The sequence below is a fragment of the Homarus americanus genome, unplaced genomic scaffold (genome assembly GCF_018991925.1).
Source record: "Homarus americanus isolate GMGI-L3 unplaced genomic scaffold, GMGI_Hamer_2.0 scaffold21314, whole genome shotgun sequence".
Taxonomy (NCBI): domain Eukaryota; kingdom Metazoa; phylum Arthropoda; class Malacostraca; order Decapoda; family Nephropidae; genus Homarus; species Homarus americanus.
Genome location: NW_024720811.1, coordinates 1987626 through 2011158, shown reverse-complemented (window position 1 = coordinate 2011158; position 23533 = coordinate 1987626). Strand labels below are relative to the sequence as shown.

The following is a 23533-nucleotide window of genomic DNA, read 5'->3' as shown; positions in this document are numbered from 1 at the left end:
AACTAAACCTAACGTAACCTAACCTAACTAAACCCAACGTAACGTAACGTAACCTAACCTAACTAAACCTAACGTAACGTAATGTAACCTAAACTAACTCTGTATAACCTACCCTACCCTAAACAATAATGGGTCTTAATGATGTAGCACTCATGTTCGTGGTATCTTTTCAACACTAGTCGTCTCATTAAATATAGAGAAAACGGGATGGAGCTCACCTGTAGCGGTAACTGAAGTAACTCTTCCAGTGATCAGAACTAAAAGAAAATATCTACTTATTCTTCCCAAGATAAATATATAGGTTTAAAACATGATATTTCACGATAGGAAATGAATATGGTTGTAGAAATTTTTGTGGTGGCGCATAGACAGAGAGGCGTTCTCATATCTCACACCTGCCATAGGTTATTGACGAGACAGGGACAGACAGACACTCGTATAGACAGAGACCTCATTATACCTCCCCTTTCCGTACTAGATTATTAACGACAGACAGACAGACAGGGACAGACAGACAATCATACAGACAGAGACATCATCATAACCCCTCCCCCCCCATGTACTAGATTATTGACGAGACAGACAGGGACAGACAGACAGGCACGGACAGAGACGCTGGTGCCCACACTGTATGTACTAATATCGACAGGTGTTCTAAGAAGCAGCCGGATAGGTGAGTAACTAAAGGCTCGCTTACTGAATAATGGAGGGAGGTAGTCATCTTACTGGACAGACCACGCCCACTTCATATTAACCACGCCCACTGAATTATTAACTACGCCCACTTCACTGTCAACCACGCCCACTTCACTGTTAAACCAGACCACGCCCACTAAACTGTTAACCACGCCCACTGAATTATTAACTACGCCCACTTCACTGTCAACCACGCCCACTTCACTGTTAAACCAGACCACGCCCACTAAACTGTTAACCACGCCCACTAAACTGTTAACCACGCCCTCTAAACTGTTAACTACGCCCTCTAAGCTGTTAACTACGCTCTCTAAACTTCATTGTTAATCACGCCCATTTCACTGTTAACCACGCCCACTTAACTGGTAACCCCGACCACGCCCACCTTACTGTTAACTACGACCACGCCCACCTCACTGTAAACCTCGACCACGTCCACCTCACTGTTAATCCCGACCACGCCCACCTCACCATCAATTACGCCAGTTGAGCGATAATGAAGACTCACGCTGTCAACCCTAACGAGGCTGTTAAGAAGGCACTATAGTTTACTCTTATTAAAACAGTAATCACGCCTAGTTCACTGTTTAACTACGGCCATTGTCCAAAGACTCCCCAATATCATCATGTTGTGAAGTTTCGAGCCAATCAGGAAACTAGTTCATGAGATAATGACCGGACACTTCTCGTACAATGAAAAACGGACTCAAGGCAGCATTGTATCGTGTTCAATAGCCAATCACCTCTGAGGAACCATATAATGAATCTCCATGATGTATTTTATGATAATCAGGACAATATTACTTGACACATACTCAAAGGGTCAGTGAACACAAGACGGTAATAAGAGGTGTGTGTAGGGGAGGGGAGGGGGTTGTCGAGTAATATTTGACGATCGTTAAGGTGTAATGGCCATCTTACGACATAATTGGGCACCCGATGAAGAGGTCGTTCATCCCCCCCTGTTGGCTGGTTATGGCTTATTAGTGTGCGCGCGTCTAGGTTATGTGCGTGGGTGGATAGTTATTTGTGTGCGTGTGTGTGCGTGAATGTAAATCAGTATGTTGCATGCGTGAAGGCAATGTGCGTGCGTGCCTGGATTCGGGGGCGTAAGTTATAAACAAATACACGACCCCGCTATAACGAAACCAAAGACATTATTGCTGAACCATTAATAACAAGTTTAGTTATTTATTAAGTTAACAAAAAAATCATAAGTTACGGTGCATTAACTTTGACATAAATAACATAAAATTAACTTATAATATATATATAGTCACTTCACCATATAGCCACACGACTATAACAACAGTTCGTATAATGTTGCTATAAGATGTACAGTAGTTAAAACAACTATCTGTGCAGGTGGGGGGTCGATATGCTCAGAAATTCTACATGTTTCTAGTGACAGGTCTCATATACCAAAATTTATCGTCCATGGTCTCAGATAGTTGTTTTAGCTACTGTACTACGTTTCCTATATCGTTACTCACTCATATATCGCTGCTATAACTATATTTTGAAAGTTATATAAGGGACTAATATGTACGGGTACAGGAATGGGTTTGATATAGCCAATTGCTTATAACTGACACACACACACACACGTACACACACGAACGCTAACTACTTTCATACACGCTGACTCTTTGAACTACAGGGCCGTCCAATAGGGTTCGTGGAATAGCGAGATGTGTCAACAAGATGGCGAGAGGGAGTGACGTCACCACACAGTTGACCTTTGTTTACATGGCGACCACAACAACAGGTGCTCGAGGGGTTACCTGACCACGGGGGGAGTTTGTTGATACATTCTCTTTACGTCAGACAGAGGTGCAGATACGTACATGTACACATAGATGCATACATACATACAGATGTACAAACAATTTTCTGAGGTGAACTATACACATATGTAACAAAGTTTACTATATATAGATGCATAAATAGACACATAATGGTCGTCCCTCGTGTAACAAGGATGGCCAGCCCTAAGGCCACCTTGGCGTGAATTTGTTAAGGTGTAGAAGCTGTCACCAACACAACATCCACTCCCTGAGTTAACGAGCTGCATGACCCATTGTCAAGGAATAGTCCGAGAAGACTGGACAACTCACCAACTGCACTGGCTAACCATTACCCCGGAATACGATCCGTAAATCGATTAACATTCAGGTTCCCAATTACTGCTGGGTAGATAGAGGCAAATGACGTAAAGAAACTTGCCCATAGTTTCACCCTGCCCGGGGATCAAACCCGGGTCCACTCGCTTGCAAGGCGAGGATGCTGACCATTACACCACATATATACATACATACAGAAGTAAAAAAAATATATATCCGAGGTAAACTACAGCGTTGGAGAAACTTTCGTCCATTAAGGTACATTAATATAAAGCAAAAATAAATAAAATGTAAAGGGAATATTAATATTTAGTTTACTGTCTCCCTTGACACACATCCCTCATCCCATTTTCTTTATCGCAGTAGAACTATTGATGAGAGTATCAGGCAATTATGAAAACAATTATAAGACAGATTCTTATTTCCCTCACTCTACAGTATCTTCACTACACTATGTACACTATACCCCCAGTGTCTTACCTTACACCCCTCTACACCGGACCACTACACCCAACCCGTTATTTACACACCCATACACTAAATTACTAGACCTAGACTATAGGCAGTTACCAAACAGGGAGCTACTAACCGCCATATGGCATCACGAAAATTGTGACCAAGTCCCAGGTTGTTAATCTGGACTTTCTGCCTCATTTACATATATACATACATAGGACACACACACACACACATACTACTACTTTGCTGTCGCTCGGAATCGAGTATGACGATCATCCAGCTATGATACAATGATAATAGATTATTAAGGATGTCATCTAGGTTGGTGAGTTCTGAGGTGACTAAAGAGGCCGATAAGGGACCGGCAGGGACGATCACAGATGTTGCACATGTGGAGGGATACATCTAGTGCGGGAGGGGCGGCGGCAGGGTCTTTCCAGCGTTGGCGCTTGTCTGCCTCGTTATGCAGTCGGGCTAACTCGAAGGTATTGACACCTTCTCGTGTGGTGCTCCTCCAAGCGTTACGGTGTGGAGAAATCGTCTCCCAGGTGAGGGGTTCGATTTGGCACTTTTTCAGGTGTGTCTTAAGACTATCCTTATACCTTTTCAGTTGCCCACCAGCGTTACGTTTACTATTCGCTGGGTGACTGTAAAGTAGTTGCTTTGGCAGTCTACTGTCGTCCATGCGGGTAACATGGCCAGTCCAGCGTAGTTGTTCATGGATAATGGTAACCTCGATGCTCCTACAGTTGGTGTCAGCAAGAATACTGGCATTTGTTCTCTTGTCTTCCCAGCGAACTCGGAGGATGGAGCGTACACACACACACACACACACACAAGATACGTGGAGAGGGTCAAGGAGGGGACCTGAGGTTAATTTATGACCTGAGTCGAGAAATATTGACCTGATGGTAGTGTGTGTGTGTGTGTGTGTGTGTGTGTGTAATAATAACACACACACGCCTTCAAAGGGTAAGGACATGTGTAGTCGGCGCTGTCCGCTGATGTGTAGAGGGAGGGAGAGGAATCATTATCACCATCACAACCACACACCACCTACACCTTCACCACACCCTCTACACCTACCCCACACCCTCTACACCTACCCCACACCCTCTACACCCACCCCCACACCCTCTACATCCACCCCACACCCTCTACACTTACACACAGGGCTGGGTACTTACCTTCACCATATCACAACCAGATAAAAAACCTAAGGTAATTTATCAAGCGACTAAACCTACATAAATTCTGTATGTCATTCCCACACGCATGTTAAGGAGTCACCAGTCAGAAACAATGCCACTCAGTGTATACATGTAGACTGGTAGAGTGTGTATATTGGTAAACTACATGATAAGGTATACATATAGACGTGATTATGTGTACATACTCTGTCACCTCGGTGTATGGTACGCGACACAACAAGCATTACATATTAAGAGAACGGACTAGAGCTCAGACTGACACATGTACACACAAACTTAACCTAACATAACCCCCATAAACAAACACAAATATTAAACACATCTTGGTAATGTTTAAAAAGAATCGTAAATTAAATATATAGGAAATTAATATAGTTTTAATATTTTATGATAGACAACGTGAATGTATGTTGTTGTGATGTATTCCTACGCCATGAAAACTAGTGTCTGTAAAGCACGTGTGTTAAGTTCGTAGATACCTGTACACTAGTTATTAACGATGATATACACCCTTGTGGTTAATATAAATAGGGCAAGTAATCGTTGAAATGTATTGAATAAAGTTATTTATTGTTAAGAATGAGGCAGGATATATATAATTTAAACTGGCCGCTCTCTCTCTTAACTTGCACTAAAATTGTTAAGTATAAGTGGGTGACTGTCGACATGCGTGCCTTGTTATTATTCTTTAAATGGTGTAACGGCGCAGTTTCTTCCTCCCTCCCTTCCTCCTCCTACACACTCCTCGTCACACCTTCCTTTCTCCCCCTCCTTCCTTCCCCACTTAATGCTCTCTCTCTCTCTGGCATTCCAATCTTCCCTCCACCCAGAAAGTCCCCCTCTTTCCCTCCTCCACCCACCTTCCTTACCTTCCACCACACCATAATACTTCCCTTCCCTTTAACCCACTACCCTCCACCCCACTACCTCCCCTTCCCTCCCTCCAACACCCCACTACCCCCATCTCCCCTCCCTCCACCAGGTAATGAAGCTCAGCCGCACTAACGAGGCGCCCTTCCCTCCCCCGTGACCCATAATGGCCTGGCCCGCAACCTAATTGAACGCGACCCCTAGTTCGGGGTCACATTAGGTCGGGGCTAACTATCAAAGAGGTAGTTACGGCCGAACCACCTGTGTGTATATTGCTCTTTGGAGTTAATTAGCCACTTAACGAGAGTCTAATGCTTTAATTATTCACGAACCTAATCTGTGACCATTTAGTTAATCAGTAGGTTAGGTTAAATTAAATTAGATTAGATCAGTGTTAGGTTAGTGCTTGGTGGCTTAGACTAGTGTTAGGTTAGGTTAGGGGAGTGCTATAGTGATTTATCTTTGGGTGAAATAAGCTGAAGTGAAAATTCTTCAGATCATTTCAATCATTTCCCCCCCAACACTGCTGATCATTCCGCTGTAATAAACGGGACAACTACCCAGACTCATGTGAACGACCGTTACAATGTTAATGGCACTTGTCAGGACCGGAGGGACGCCATTACTGTAGTTACAGCTTCAAAGAATAACATACAAACCTATATAGGGTGCCATACAGTGTACCAACCAATCAGTGTAACAGAACATAAGGACCCTGGGGAAAAAAACCCTCCTTTGATTGGAGACTGAGAAGGTATGTGTTAGTGTGAGGTTCCTGGCGACCGTCGATACTGGAGGCTCGGGAAGGTGTACCTAATGTTTTCCTGTAGTTTTGCGGGTGTATAGTGAGCTCTCCCCACCACCTTCACGGTATCTAGTTAGAAATAGGATGAACTCAAGTGACTTCACATCTTTGCTGAATAAACTTAAAAGGGCAGATATCTCTTTCCACTATCCTTCCTAACTAATACATTAATCTATAACAAATGCCCCCCACTACCAGATGGATTGAGACCAGAATATATATCTATAAAATCAAGTGATCCCTTTAAGTGACATCAGTACCGCCCGAGTGAGTAAAGTAGACCACCAACTTTGCTACACCCACCACGAAGCTGTTTAAGCGACTGGTTGGCACGGGGTCCTGGTTCACCCTTCCTCTATACATATTCATATCATTCATACGGTGTACCCTAGTTGTATATATTCTATTTATACATAGTCTACCCGTCTTGTATACATATTCATTCATAGACTACCCTTACTGTATACATAACCATACATAGACTACCCTTACTGTATACATATCCATACATAGCTTACAAATTTATACCTCTACTTATAAACCACTACTAATACATCACCTTACTTATAAAGTTTATAAGTTGATGGTTTATAATATAAACCAAGTCGCGACAAGTCACTATATACGTCATTTAAATACTTAAACCACACCTGTTAATAAACCCCTCATTACAGGTGCCCTCACGTCCACCTTACTTGCATATCATAAAACCAATGGCTGGATATTTCTACTTAGTTTAACTCTTGTCTTTAGTTATTTTTATTATTATTATTTTTTTTTTTTAATGACATGCTGAATAAAATCGAGATAGATAGATAGATTGATTGAATGATAGATAGATAGATAGATAGATTGATAGATAGATAGATAGATAGATAGATAGATAGATAGATAGATAGATAGATTGAGTGATAGATAGAAACCAGTTGCATGACAGTAGATAAACAGAGAGACAAACTTTATAAAATATTCAAGCTTATTCGGCCGATCAGACTCTACTGCAGGGATACCACGAAACCCTGAACCGCATTATCTAGACGCTGAAGGGAGTGGAACAGGAGAGTAGAACAGAGGAATAGGTGGAACAGGAGAGTGGAACAGAGGAATAGGTGGAACAGGAGAGTGGAACAGTAAAATAGGTGGGGCAGGAGGGTGGAACAGTAAAATAGGTGGGACAGGAGGGTGGAACAGTAAAATAGGTGGGACAGGAGGGTGGAACAGTAAAATAGGTGGGGCAGGAGGGTGGAACAGTAAAATAGGTGAGACAGGAGGATGGAACAGTAAAATAGGTGGGACAGGAGGGTGGAACAGTAAAATAGGTGGGACAGGAGGGGTGGAACAGTAAAGTAGGTGGGACAGGAGGGTGGAACAGTAAGCAGGTGGGGGACAGGAGGGTGGAACAGTAAAATAGGTGGGACAGGAGGTGGAACAGTAAAATAGGTGGGACAGGAGGGTGGAACAGTAAAATAGGGAGGTGGAACAGTAAATAGGTGGGACAGGAGGTGGGAACAGTAAACAGTAAAATAGGTGGGACAGGGGTGAAACAGTAAAATAGGTGGGACAGGAGGGTGGAACAGTAAAATAGGTGGGACAGGAGGGTGGAACAGTAAAATAGGTGGGACAGGAGGTGGAACAGGAATAGGTGGGAACAGTAAAATAGGTGGGACAGGAGGTGGAACAGGAATAGGTGGAACAGTAGGGACAGGAGGGTGGAACAGTAAAATAGGTGGGACAGGAGGGTGGAACAGTAAAATAGGTGGGACAGGAGGGTGGAACAGTAAAATAGGTGGGACAGGAGGTGGAACAGTAAAATAGGTGGGGCAGGAGGGTGGAACAGTAAAATAGGTGGGGCAGGAGGGTGGAACAGTAAAATAGGTGGGGCAGGAGGGTGGAACAGTAAAATAGGGGGAACTGGAAAGTGAAACAGAAAGATAGACTAAAGTGGTCACGTGAAGATTAGGTTAGGTTAGAAGTAGTGTTGATTAGGTTAGGTTAAGTTAAGTTAAGTTAGGTTAGGTTAAGTTAAGTTAGGTTAGGCTAAGTTAAGTTAGGTTAGGGAGAAGTAGGGTGTGGAATCATCAAGTGAAATGAACTTAGTTGTTTAATATTCATGAAATCTAGAAAACAAAATTACATAACTGGGTAAATTATCTCTTGAGAACTTTTTTTTCACCTACAGTTTTTCCTCTTTTTCTGTAGTTTTTCCTGTATTCACTCACGTGTTATCAAGTGGTTGACGTCTTGGTCAGGCCGTGCATCACGCCACACTGACTGATAGGGACAAATAAATCAGGTTTTCCTACAGCAGGTGTTCGTGCTGTAGCTGAAAGTGACTCAGATGAATCAGGGTGACACGTATGAACCCAAAAAGTGGCTCAAACGAATCAATAAATGACTCGAGTGAATCAAAATGTGACTCGAACCTAAACGTGACTTAAACGATCCATGGTGACACGTGCGAACCCATAAATGACTCAAACGAACCAAAAAATGACTCAAACGAACCAAAAAATGACTCAAACGAACCCATAAGTGACTCAAACGAACCACTAAGTGACTCAAAGGAACTATGACTCAGACGAACCAAAGAGTGACTCAAACGAACAAAGGTGAATGATAGGTGAGTCTGAAACGAACAGGTGAGTAAGAGGGACGAGGCTAAACACAGGTAGGTGAAGAGGTGCAGGGGAGACTCACCTTAACGCTACCTGGCCCTATAGGTGAGGGTGCCTTACCCAGGTGAGTGAACACCGAGTAAAAATAAGAACGATCAATAATGGCCAGAATCAATGTTTCCAGCGACGATGTATTAACCTTAGGGGACCACCTGAAGATTAGCCCCCCCGGCGTATTTCACTTTTAAGATTATTCCTCCTAATGCCAACCTAACCTTGCCTGACCTAACCTGGCTTGCCCTAACCTTGCCTGACCTAACCTCTTTTACCCTCGCTGTGTGATAATTTCAGTCTAATTTTGGTAAGACCTGAATCTTAAATAATTATACTACTTTATATCTGATGTAGGTAGTAAGCGATTCTATCAAGGCAAATATGGGTATTATGATTTTAAATGTTGTGTGCTATAAAAAACAAATGAACGTCGCTTAATGACCCGTACATAGGTATATTCCACACAAGCAAGGTCTGTTTATTCAGCCAATCAGAATCATCGCTCGTCAGTACATATCTGTTGTCTAATGTAACAAACACGCAACGCAAGCATTATAACAAACACATAACGCAAGCATATAACAAACACGTCAGACAAACACATACGCGGCATTATTACTCTCTATCGACCGGTGTTCTTGCTTGTTTTTGTTAGGGGAGCTAAGTGTTGGGTTAGGTGTATTACTATTGACAGACAGACGCCGTGTTATACCAACTACAGTAGATAAGAAATAATAATAATGGCTGTGTTTCCGATATTCCGGTAATGTGTATATATTTTTTTTTTCAATGTGCTTTTTGTAGTCGATCCTCAATTATTTTCGATAAATATACAAATAAATCTGTTAAATTTATATAGTTTAAAGAAAGAAAAACGCGGTTGTGTTTATATTGATTTCAACGTGACTGAAGACAAACATTTTTATTAATGATTAAACTTCAGATTATAATTACCATTTGATTTAAAAATTTACTAGTTTATATTTATTCAATTAACATATACCACTATTGTATGTAACACAACTATTCACAATTTACATAGATAAAAGTGACAACATTCCCGTGTGAAGTTGACCATTTGCTCACACTGAAGAATCTTTGAGGTGCAGATATAAATTGTTTATTTACTTTATTTTTCATCTAATGGGCGAGTCAGTGACCTTATCTTAACCTCAGCATCTCGAAGATAAGATATTCATGCCACTGAAAGGTATCTTAACACAATAGGAGTGACGATAAGAATTGCACCATTTCACACACACACACACACACACACACACACACACACACACACACACACTTTACAATATCCAAGCCCATAACGCACACATCAACATAATGGAAAGTCATCATGACGCGGCAATACAGAAAACGCATAATAATTTCATCCTTACAGTCAAATATATTGATAACTTGTACACTAGGCTGAGTAACGGGACTAGTTTATTACGGTCACTCATACAAAAACCTGGTATCCGGGTTTTGTGAGATGGTTATTATTATTATTGACGTCATACAATACTGGTGTTATGTATCCAGTGAGATATTATTACACTTGTTGAGTACTATAGTGTATTGTGTGATGTGTAGTGTAGTGTAGTGTAGCGTGTACTGTATTGTATTGTGTGGCGTGTAGTGTAGTGTAATGTGTGGCGTGTAGTGTATTGTGTGGCGTGTAGTGTAGTGTAATGTGTGGCGTGTAGTGTATTGTGTGGCGTGTAGTGTAGTGTAATGTGTGGCGCGTACTGTACTGTATTGTGTGGCGTGTAGTGTAGTGTATTGTGTGGCGTGTACTGTACTGTATTGTGTGGCGTGTAGTGTAGTGTAATGTGTGGCGTGTACTGTATTGTGTGGCGTGTACTGTACTGTATTGTGTGGCGTGTAGTGTATTGTGACAAGGGTTGTGACGTTTATTGTTACGTTCTGGATGGCTTTTATATATATATATCTTATGTGTGTGGTTGTGAGTGTGTCATTGTATCAAAGCTGGTAGCAGTTAGTAGTAGCATATGTATGACTGGTTGTAGTGTGTATGATTAATTATGATTATTAGTTTTCATCTCCAACTGTGACTGAAAAATAAATTGGATAAGCTATATATATATATAATTTCATCTAAAGATTAACCACCCTATGACTATTTGAGGGAATGAGGTTAGGTTAGGTTAAGGTTGTTTAATATTCAAGTGATATAAACTGGGGGAGGGGGGGCATTCTTCAGATGATCCAAGAAATTAAACGTAATTCCTAAGTTTGTTTAAAATCAGTCGAACAAGTTTAGTGCCTGTACAGTTTGACCACCAAATGCCGTCATGTCATTAAAGAGTTCGCTAGGCTTTTCGTTCATAGAAATTTATTAAAATATAAATTCAGTACATGACGGGATATTTACATGAAAGTCGAGTGTTAGTATATACGATAAATACGATAAAACTAATATGAATGCACGAAAGTCTTGTACATTATTGAACAGACTAAAGAATGCAGTCCCGTTTTCTTTCAACCCTCACGCTGACGGCAGACTACACAGAATATAACTGGTTCACACATACCTAGATCACGAGGGGTAAGGACGCATAGTTGTAAGTACAGTGAGTCTAACCTAACGTAACCAATGGCTCTTAAGGAAGTTGTATCCACTTAGCCACCCCACCTTCCTTACTCTTTTTACTGTAATTGTGCTGAAATTCCTTGTCAAATGACCCTCACCTCCTTGTCATTATATATGTACCACTTATGTAATTTGTGTATTGTCGGCTTATGACTGCTGTATTTGTTAATTTACCGTTAATTATTATTATTATTATGTACACACACACACAAAACACACTTGGGGTATAAGAAAATATTTTCATAATATACAGTAAATGCGTTAAGTCTGTAGAGAAAAGTAAATTAATCAATATACTACATCGTGTATGTGCGTCATTAATGTAATCGCCGTAATAAGCGGTAATTTGCGTATCTCTCACCAATATGTCAAGGAATCGAGTCCTGCTTGGCCCAGACACAAGGGAGAAGGGTGTTATCCGGTGTGACCCTCACTATCACACATCACAGGTTTCCTTCAGACGCTCCAGTTTCCTCCTGTACTAACACTGGATAGACCAACCACCCGAATGGCTAGTAAGCTGATAATTGAAGTGATAAAGAACACGTGTGATGTTTTTATCTCATTGGATTAACTTTTTGATCCTATAACCTATTGGGAATTAAGTCATATGTTAAATGTTTCTGTTACATTGAACTAAACTAGACGTGAATTGGATTACGAAAGATATGGTTTTGTTAGGAATGATTTCTATTCATAATGCACATATTATATTTTTATACATTAAAATATTACAAGTATCTTCTTCAGATTCTAATATTATTATTATTATTAGTGGTAGTAACTAGGGATACGAGTTCCCTAATTATGTGCTGTGGTGGTGGCAACACTGTACCTAGGTGACTGGTAAAGTGGAGTGAGTCACCTGTCCACACACACACACACACATATACATACACACATAATGAGACAGTGGAGAAGACTGTACACACACGATACGCACTTGGACAGATACTCGTACACCTGACTTACACGTGTACACAGGTGTATACAGGTAACAGATGTTGTGAAGGACACGGCCAACTACCCCAGATGTTACCTGACCTCATTTCTTTAATATACATCACAGGGTAAAATGAGACAAGCTGTGGTCATGCTTAGTCATCGAGGTGTCTTCCACTTGCCAAAAATTGAAGATATTTGACGCAAGATACATATTATATACTGTGGTCGGGAGTTCTACAAAGTGCTAGTCTGGGGCATATATAAACTGTAGATCTTACATGAGAAATACACTATGGGAGGGATTTCCACGCAGTGTTAATCCAGGGTATACTATATAAGCTGTAGGAGGATTTATAGGATTACACCGTGACAGGGAATTAGTTTACATAGACTGGGATTTAAGTTACAATGCAGACAGTTACTGGTGAGCGCCTTCCCCGAACCCAACTGAACTCGTAGGTCTAAGGGGGTGTGTGGTGACGGTATTACAGGATTGAGATTAGGTCGGTTGAATAATGCCTTCGGTAATATCAAAGAGAACAGGTAAACCGAATGTCATTACTGAGCATTGAGTGGGTCACATTACATAATCCAGACTGACTTATCTACCACAATAAACTTAACTTTAGTTGTTGTGCACGTTTATCATTTAGTATATTTCAGTACATAGTTTGTTTTGGACGGAATTAATACCGAGTTTATCACCGTAAGGCTAGGAACCCGTGTGTACGTATATGCGTAATGCGTGAAGCGTATGCGTATTCACTGCTCCAATATGTCTGTCAAATTTCGACGGAAGTTAACAATATCCGGTACTAGTTTAGAACAGTGTAGCGAGCTTATCTTCTCTTATCAATTATGCACGACTTTCAAAATTAACTAACCAAACCCAACACTATTTTCATAACTTAATTAAAATATATCCTAAGTTCTGTTACGACTACCAAACAAATATTTTGTAAAATATGTGGAAGGTGACGAGGTGGTGGTTTCTTGTGGCGCTGTCAATATTTGGTAAGTCCAACTAGGCTTCCACACGTACCCTGTTAATCTTAAATTTATCGTTAAATTAAATAATAAATCTTGACTCATAAGCCTTAACTTCAAAGTTTTTAAAAAATATATTCTAAGTTAATAAATCTACAAAAATACATTAGTTATCAATCAAAATAAATAGATATGCATTCGTGTACTTCGTAAAAATTCGTCAACTGACAGAAGTCTTTTTAATCAATAGCATTAAGTTAGGAACCCATGTGTACGTAGTGCGCTGTGCGTGATTCGTATGAATCAAAATAATTGAAAACAAGTTGGAATGATTCCATTTATACATATTGCGGGACGCGTAGTGTCTTGTGCGTTGAGTATTCACCTCTCCCAAGGGCGTTGAACACGCATCACTGAAGTATAATACCAGGGATGACGAGGGGTGTTACCGTTGCATCCACGTGCTCTCATAAGCGTCTGTTTTTGTATGTTTCTATGCCAAATTGTACTCGTCATCACTATGCCATGCAATGTCATATCAGATGAGATTCTGGAGAAGGTAATTGAACTAAGACTACAGAGTTGACCAGCTTAATAATAACTGTTTTGTGCATATAGCATAATTAGTGAACATTAAACAAATTACATTGGAACCTCTCTATAAATAGTTCTTCAAATATATCCCTTTCAAAAAGAACAGTTTCATGTTCCCAAGCACTTCGTTAAGTGGTTCCCCCTGTATTGTACGTACTAACCTACTGCACACAGAGTTCCACACCAGATGAATCTTTGCCGTCAAAAGAACTTCCACGCATCACAGTTGACGGACATATTGGAGCAGTGAATACGCATACGCATTACGCATGTACGTACACGGGTTCCTAGCCTTACGGTGATAAACTCGGTATTAATTCGTTTAGGGAAAAAATCTTAAAAAAAATCAAATATATCTTTTCTAACTTTGTAAAAATTATAGCAAATAGTGAAGCTTATGATCACGCGACCATTGACACGGGTATCGAAAAAGGGTGAATATTTAGTGCGGGTGAATACTATAGTTGCGTCGGTGGTGGTTGCGGGTAGTTGTGGTAGTAGGGATGATGGTGGTGGTTGATAGTTGTTGTAGTGGGCTTGGTGGTGGTGGTTGGTAATTGTGGTAGTGGAGATGGTGGTTATGGTGACAGGTAGGTGTGGTGGTGGTAATGATAGATGTATAGTGATGAAGACAGTATAGTGGTGGTATAGTAATTGTAATGATGGTTGTGATGGTGGTAGTAATAGTTGTAATGGTGGTGATGGTAGTGTGTACACAGGAAGGGCGGCACCTCACACACACACAGTTTACCGTAGTCGATATGAAAGCGTTTACAGCTATGGTCGATCCCAAAAGGTCAAAGTCCAAGTATAGGTATATATTGGCTAAAGCGTCATATCTCTCTCTCTCTCTCTCTCTCTCTCTCTCTCTCTCTCTCTCTCTCTAACCCGCATAATATCCAACTGTGCACGTTAAGAATACTGATTTTTTTTATCTTATATTTATATATATATTTGGCCTTGGGTATGATATTGTTATCTCCCCATCACTATCCAGATTCGGTTAGGTTACGCTAGATTAGTTTTTGCTGGGTTAAGTTAGATTAAGATTATGTTATGTTAGGTTAGGTTGGCGTTAGGGTGGTTAATCTTCAGGTGAAATAAGCTGGGGAACGAATCTTCAAATAATCCGTTATTATTATTATTTTTCTGCTTTAAATGAACCAGTTAGGACGGTAATCTTAAATATTCGCCTCTGTGAATATGTTTCCCAAAGTCACAAGTCTCGTTTTGCTGGTCCGTTAGTTAAGGAACAAGCGGGAGTTTTAACCTGCGACTGGCGACAGGAAATCGTTAGCCAGAAAGGTGAAATATATAGTACGGTATTTCCTAATATATATATTCTCGCTTCATAAAATCCTGTGTTAATTAATTCTCTTGCGATTAAAGTTGTATTTTTTATGTAAAGAAATTAATTGTTTATTTTTATTCTATTTTGTTTTATTATTACTTAAAGAGGTGAAGAGTAAATTTTTTTTCCTATACATTGCCTAACTTTTATCCCACTTTTCTGTACTTTTTATTAAGATCAATAATACTAAAAATAAAGGATTATTATATTAGTAAAATCAAATCAAATGTTAGAATAATTGTCAAGTAATTTACTAAACAAAACAGGGAGGTGACAGGAAAACACTAAGAACTAGGCCATCTACATACCCAGAATTCAGGGAAAAATAATCGTAAGCTTCCCTGAAATTCTAAGGTTATTTCTATTAACTTATATCTAATCTTAATCAACAAAGTTTTTAAGCACGCGTAAAAGATGTTGAATAAACTAAATAAATGAAGAAAAAAATCTGAAAACTAAAATCTTCCAGATGTAAAATGTTTAATGTAGTTTAAGCTTCAGTAACTAAGCTTAAGCTCGTCTAGTAAGTCACTTTGTACACTAAACAACAAATGAAGGTTATAAAAAATCACGTTATGAAGCTCTTCCTGTCGGATTGTCCTCGGGCTCAAAAGTTCACTGATTTGAAGGGTCATCGATCCGAATGTTCTTTGGTTAGGTTAGATTATTAAGTCCAAAGTTTTACAGATTCAAGGTTTCATTCGTCCAAAGGTTAGATAAGTATTTGACTTCGGCACCGATGAACCACCAGAATATGACGCAAAAGCTGAGGTAACGCACAGTATCAGATAAGCCCTATCACCCCCCCCCCTCCCTCCCCCCAAAAATACCCTCCATTACCTATACATTACGTTATCTGTTCGTGGCGCAGTTGTCATTTGGTATTTCCGTTTTCATTACCATCATATATTCAGTAAAAATTGCCGTATAAGTTTACATTGATATAGTATGTATATTACTATTTATACAAGCAATGCAGGTGTACAGCGGTAAACAGTTCGATTCGAGCAAGTGTAGCCAACTAAAATATCAAATGCTTATCATTATCACGTCTCGTATATGATTATTGTTTGACGTGTGGGAGGGGGGCAATAAACAATACGATTTATAAATAAATACTCTAAGGTATTAGTTCCGTAAAATATATATACCAATATAAAACCAGTTTAAGTGTAGCTTTCAGTCCATTGCACTAAATACTATTGTAAAATGCTTACTAACTACATGTTTCAGTCAATTTAAGACAATTTAAATAAGTGGTTTTATTTCACCGACTCCCAGAAATTAGGATAATAACTATTTTCTACGTAATTAATTTTATATAATATGATTTATGGTAAAATGTCAGCACTTACATGTCGGACAAAATTCGCAGATCTTTTAGAGGTCTGGGATCACATGAATAGACATCCCACCTTAGTTCACCTGAAGATTAACCACCCTAATACCAACCGAGTGTTTAATCTTTGATCCGGTCTAGCACACCAACCAATTACATGAGCTAATTACGGCTGTTATTATTATAAATATAGAAATTACACATTAATAACCCAACGATACATTAATCAAGTCCACTTACGTACGTTATTATGTTATTATTTGTCATTAGGTCATCAAAACAAAAAATAACAGCAACTTCTCCCGCAATAAATATCATGTTAACGAAATACAGTAACGCTCGTCTATAGAAAGTCGGTTTTTCTGTGGTATGGTTTCTGACACGCAATGGAGGAATGAATTATTTATAAACGTGTTTTCTGTGGTGGATATCGACTTTTTTTTATGATTTATGACTTGTTGAATGTTTATTAATACATTACAACGAATAATCTGGAACTTTAGTGATGCAAATGTTGAAAGTGACAGGAAAGTGCTAAGACATTGAGGAGAAAGTGGCAGGAAAGTGCTAAGAAATCCCACCTACGCGCTTACGCACAATCTCACCCACTCACTCAATCACTCACTCAATCTCACCCACTCACTCACTCACTCACTAGTAATAATCTAAATAAAAGTATATCTAAATTTTGAATTGTTATAAAATAGAACCACACTATATTATTGTGATATATATTAGAATGTAAGGACAACTATGAATAAATATATTATGTACGTATTCAAGCGTGTGTGTACATTTAGATGTGTACATAACTTATAAGCATTAATGTCTATGTATTCATATGTGATAAGTTTTCAGAGGAGTTCGTGTGTGTGTGTGTGTGTGTGTGTGAGTACGTGCCTGTATGCGTGTAAGCAAAATCATTCGTGTCTTGGTACGTAATTCAGTATAATTAGCATAAAATAACGCCTCACAACTGTACCCCACATGAAATAAATTTCAGCTAAAACTACATAACTTGACAATATCCCCGCCCTCCTGTACCCAGTGTTACCAGACAATATTCCTGTACCCACTGTTACCAAGGCCATACGAGACGCCGCTGGTGGTAATCTAATAACATGAAAGCGTCGATCAAAGCCAGCCCTAAAAACGCTACGCTACACCTTTCGTTATTTCTGCTTCCTTGTCTATGTAATACCTTTTATGTATGTATGTATGTATGTATATATGTAACAGCACGTGTGTATTTTTGTTATGTATGTCTATGTGTATGGAGGCAATATTATAGCTGTGTGTGTAATTATGTGTACAAAATCTCTGAAAAGATTCTATAAGTAAAGATTTGAGTATTGTACTGACTAATGTTAAATGGACGAACGTTGTTTAGATATTCTCAGTGTAATTTTTATTTTGTAGATGTTATTTTGGTCTTAGTCAAGGATTATGTGAAGACTTGTGCATCTTTAGTCCCGAGGTATTCATTCTAAGAGCCTTTGAAGAACTTGAGGCTGGTTCATATACCCTTGGTGGCCTTGGGGCTTTTGAGGATGAAGTTATCAGCTCAATAATACTTCATGGTAGTGGCTCTCCCATGACGCGTCACACACTTCATCTTCAGTACCATGATAGGTTGACATGTTTTGAATTAATCATGGTAACATTGTTGAGCTCCTAGTCATGCTATATTACTTTAGCTTTATTCATGCAACATCGCTTAAACTTGCAGTCTAGCCAAACAGCTAATCACGCAGCCTCCCACTACCCCCAATGACAAAACATACACTCACAATAGAGTCATTCCCAGAAAATATTAGCTTCTAGATTACATGCTGAGACTAGAAATTTACAACTTTAATTAATACAAAATATATGGCAATAAAATGAACTGGCTTTACTAGACAAAAATTAACACTACGACTAATGCTTAAATAGTATCTCATTCGGTAATTACTATAATAGAGACGATTGTTATTAATCTATTATTATTCAAAGTAGTAAGGAAATAATATAAGTATTATTAACGACTTCAAAGGCTCCGATTTAATCCCATTACTTAATTACTTCTCGCCTGATGGGTGATATTGAGCACCGATGGATGGGTCTAGTTAGTGCTGGGATGGGTGGACCGCTTGGGAACGCTTGATACTGAACACCCGACTGGAAATATTGTCATGTTGGTTTTGGTGCTTATCCCTAGCCCAAAATTTCAAAATATCAGTTATTATTTGTATTATTATTATTTTTACTATTATATTTGTATTATTATTATTGAGATATGTTAAGTTACCGAATAATCTATGTTGAATATTCCAATTTATCTTCGTATATATTTTGTATTCGAGATAATTACGAAACAGTGATTACATAAACGGGTACAGTATATATTCACGTTCGATTAAAACAGTTATTACAGTCAATGTCATTTATATCTGAATTACAACACCTCTTTTACCACACTGTCAACCACATGACTTAACCACATGACTTAACCCCTTGAGGATGATAACAACCCCTTGAAGACGATGACTTAACACCTTGAGGACGATGGCTTAACCCCTTGAGGACGACTTAATAACCCCTTGACTACTATGACTTAATCCCTTGACTACTATGACTTAACTCCTTAACTACGATGACAACCCTTTGAGGATGATAACAACCCCTTGAGGACGATGACTCAACGTACCCTGACGGTCATTAGACGGGAAAGCAAGCAGCCAAATCACTTTCTTGTGGTGAGTGTCTGAAACCTGAAACTTGACCTCATCTCACTAGAGCTATCACTTGACCTCATCCCACCCTTCACCAGAGCTATCACTTGACCTCATCCCACCCTTCACCAGAGCTATCACTTGACCTCATCCCACCCTTCACCAGAGCTATCACTTGACCTCATCTCACTCTTCACCAGAGCTATCACTTAACCTCATCTCGTTAGAGCTATCACTTGACCTCATCCCACCCTTCACCAGAGCTATCACTTGACCTCACCTCACTAAAGCTATCACTTGACCTCACCTCACTAAAGCTATCACTTGACCTCATCCCACCTTCACCAGCTATCACAAGACCTCATCTCACTAGAGCTATCACTTGACCTCATCTCACCTTTCACCAGAGCTATCACTTGACCTCATCCCACCCTTCACCAGAGCGATCACTTGACCTCATCTCACCCTTCACCAGAGCTATCACTTGACCTCATCTCACCCTTCACCAGAGCTATCACTTGACCTTATCTCACCTTTCACCAGAACTATCACTTGACCTTATCTCACCTTTCACCAGAGCTATCACTTGACCACCACCTCACCCTTCACCAGAGCTATCACTTGACCACCATCTCACCCTTCACCAGAGCTATCACTTGACCACCATCTCATCCTTCACCAGAGCTATCACTTGACCTCATCTCACCCCTTCACCAGAGCTATCACTTGACCTTATCTCGCCTTTCACCAGAGCTATCACTTGACCTTATCTCACCTTTCACCAGAGCTATCACTTGACCTCATCTCACCCTTCACCAGAGCAATCACTTGACCTCATCTCACCCTTCACCAGAGCTATCACTTGACTCACCAGAACTATCACTTGACCTTATCTCACCTTTCACCAGAGCTATCACTTGACCTCATCTCACCCTTCACCAGAGCTATCACTTGACCTCATCTCACCCTTCACCAGAGCTATCACTTGACCTTATCTCACCTTTCACCAGAGCTATCACTTGACCTCATCTCACCTTCACCAGAGCTATCACTTGACCTCATCTCACCTTTCACCAGAGCTATCACTTGACCACCATCTTGACATACATATCTCAATATGTCATCATTTACCAAGAATTGTTACTAAAAAAATGCAATTATAGAAAAATGAAGAAAAACGTAATATAGAATTGAAATGAATCTACAAAATCTCTCTGTATGTATGTATCAACACCTGTATACAGACCAAGAGGTGTATATTACTTTCCATCTTCAAAATAAGGACAAAGTCTTCAGGTATAAAGTGATGCTAAATGTGTTGAATATGTACAAAAAAAAATATATTATGGTGTCGACGTCATATCTTGATCTCCTTAGCTATCTACGTCATGCCTCAGTGTACCTCTGGCGGGAAGAGTGTAAAAATGTGTCAAGCAGAGTTGGCTTCTGTATACAAGTCGGGTGAAGATCTGGACCTAGATTCCTAAAAATGTTCGTGTGGTGAATGTTCCTGGTTAAGTGAAGAGATAATCAGATAAAACTGCACCTAACTTGTCAACTTAAACGAAAACAAAAGAATAGCACGGCGTAAAAATATTATTGCCCTAAGATTTGAACGTAACCGGAATTAAGAGATAAAAGCGGACGAAATATAACTCGAATCCGAACCAATAAATAGGGAAACATATAACGAAATGATATACAGGTATAGAATTATACCAAAATACTCGAAAGGTGGTGACATTCCATCTGCGCGATTGTTTGCGTGACTTCCACTGTTGGCGCCTGATAGTGGTGTGGTGGCACTATACGTAGTCTTCTTCAACGGCCGCGGAAATGCAAAATACACTCTTTTTTTTTATAATACGTATGAAAACATTTTAAATCAGCTTGGGGGGTCATGTTGAGGTGCGGTTACAAAAGAAGTCTTATTCAGTCTCCCCCGTTCCTCACTACCCTCCCTTCCCCTCTCTCTTCTCTTTCAAAATCCTAGAGAATATTAATTCTAGTTATTTAAACAGTTATATGTTGCTTGGTATTAGTGGCTTCGTTAACGGTGCTTACAGACCGTTGAAACGTCCACAATATTGTATTTGTATTCGTGGCTATAAGTGTGTGTGTGCGCGTGCGTGCGTGCCAGGCGACGCTGTGGTTGCTCTCAGTAATACAACACCAGTAACAGAACCAGTTATACCACCTCAGCTCCGGAAATTAATGTGTGAACCCTTGAGACCAAAGGGTTCACGGGTTCAATTTGATGTCAGGACGCATTTGGCATTTGAATCCTTTTAGCCTCTCTCTCTCTCTCTCTCTCTCTCTCTCTCTCTCTCTCTCTCTCTCTCTCTCTCTCAATTGAGACACCATTATCAATCATTGTATCTAAAAATTAATTCCTACAACCTCACAATTCTTTACTTTTAACCAATTCTCACAAGAAGAACTACAAGCGAGCCTCTAATTTATATTCTGACGATTAATATACACGAGTAAGATTTATATTATATACATTTACAGCTTACAGAGGCATATACAATACATATACACTCACATAAAATGCGAGTGTCTCCGTGTATAGCGGGGTGATATTGTGTCTTCCCTCAGTAGGTTGGTCAGGCAATTTGTGTATAGATTTTGGAGTAGGGCGGAGCATGGTGAGGGGTGTAGCGTGTGGGGTTATTACGGTCACTCACACAACTCTGCCATCGTATTACATATAGCTTTGTGGCGGTGGACAGGAGACACACGGGTAAGATAATTAAGGGTGGCTTTTGACGACTTTGCTACAGCTATCATTTTTTTAGGGCCGGCTTATGGTAACAGAGTACTGAATAAATTTGTCAGCCAAAAATGCGGCAGCCGTCATGAGCCAACCCAACCAATATTTAAGAGGGAGGGGAGCCACTGATGCCACTGTGACTGAAGTGCATTTTTGGTTTGTATGGCAGGGGCGGATCCAGGAATATCAAAGGGGGGTACAAGAAGTTGTGGGTGGGGAGGGGGGGGAACATGGCGAGCACACCCAGCTGGGGGGTTGGGGCATTTTGAGGCCATGTACAATTGATATTAGGAGAATTTCTGACGTCTGTAGTAATTATTTTTACTGTACCAAAACGCCTGAGTACAATACCGCATTAAAGAAAATGTATTGGAGTTTTCTGATAAAATGGGGGGGTTCGAACCCCCCTGGATCCGCCCCTGTATGGGAATGAGTTCCCAGAGTACTCGAAGCTCTGAAAACAACTCGACTTTCTCAATATCGTGAAAATGTCCAACACTCCAAAGCAGAGTTGTGTTCAGCTGCTATAATACGTGTTAGAACCGATCACTGGTGTTCCTTCTCTTTATTTAAGTCATGTAACATACCTGTACCTATAGTAATCATTGAACACAACCGTCTTTACACTTCCATCCATTTGGTTAAGTTGAATAAATGTTCATTTGATGACTCCACCCCCCCCCCCCGGGACGGCTCTGATGACACATTTGTACACTATTGGAGTGACCTCACCCGAGGGGAAAACCTCAAGTTTCTTGATGTTTCCACCAGCTGTAAGTATTTACACAGGGTCCTTGACCTAACCTAACCATCTCAACTTAGCTTAACCTAACCATCTCAACTTAGCCTAACCTAACCATCTCAACTTAGCCTAACCTAACCATCTCATATTAGCCTAACCTAACCATCTCAACTTAATGACATCTCTTTGTTTACGTCACCCTGCGTGCGTCTCACTGCACCACACAAGCACTATGACCAACTAAACATCGTGTGCGCGGTCAATGTTCATACAATGTACTGTACTATAGTTTGAGACTATTAGATGCGCTCACTAATCGCTTTGGGAAGAAAGAACAAATACATTAGAGTAACGTTAAGATTCTACCGTAGTTATATAAATTTCTTTATTACTCAGGAAACATATCTAGTGCACAAAATGGTTATTAAAATTACACTGAGACTGACTTAACTAGATACGTTCATTGACTACCAACTTGGGGTCAATTTCTGTGGGATAAGATGTCATAAAAAATACACTGAGACTCGACTGCAATTAGATCCGATTATTTATTAGGTGTAAAAAATTTATTTCCAAAATAAAAAGAAAAAATATCCACGAAGACTGCGTTAATTTGATGTGTTTAATAATTAATCGAGGGT

At 39.9% G+C, this 23533-nt stretch overlaps 1 protein-coding gene across 1 annotated transcript in view; it reads right to left on the bottom strand.

The window, feature by feature from the left end:
* The window catches only part of LOC121861217 (magnesium transporter NIPA2-like), a 46597-nt gene that overhangs the window by 22646 nt on the left and 418 nt on the right, over positions 1-23533 (bottom strand). The window lies entirely within an intron of this gene.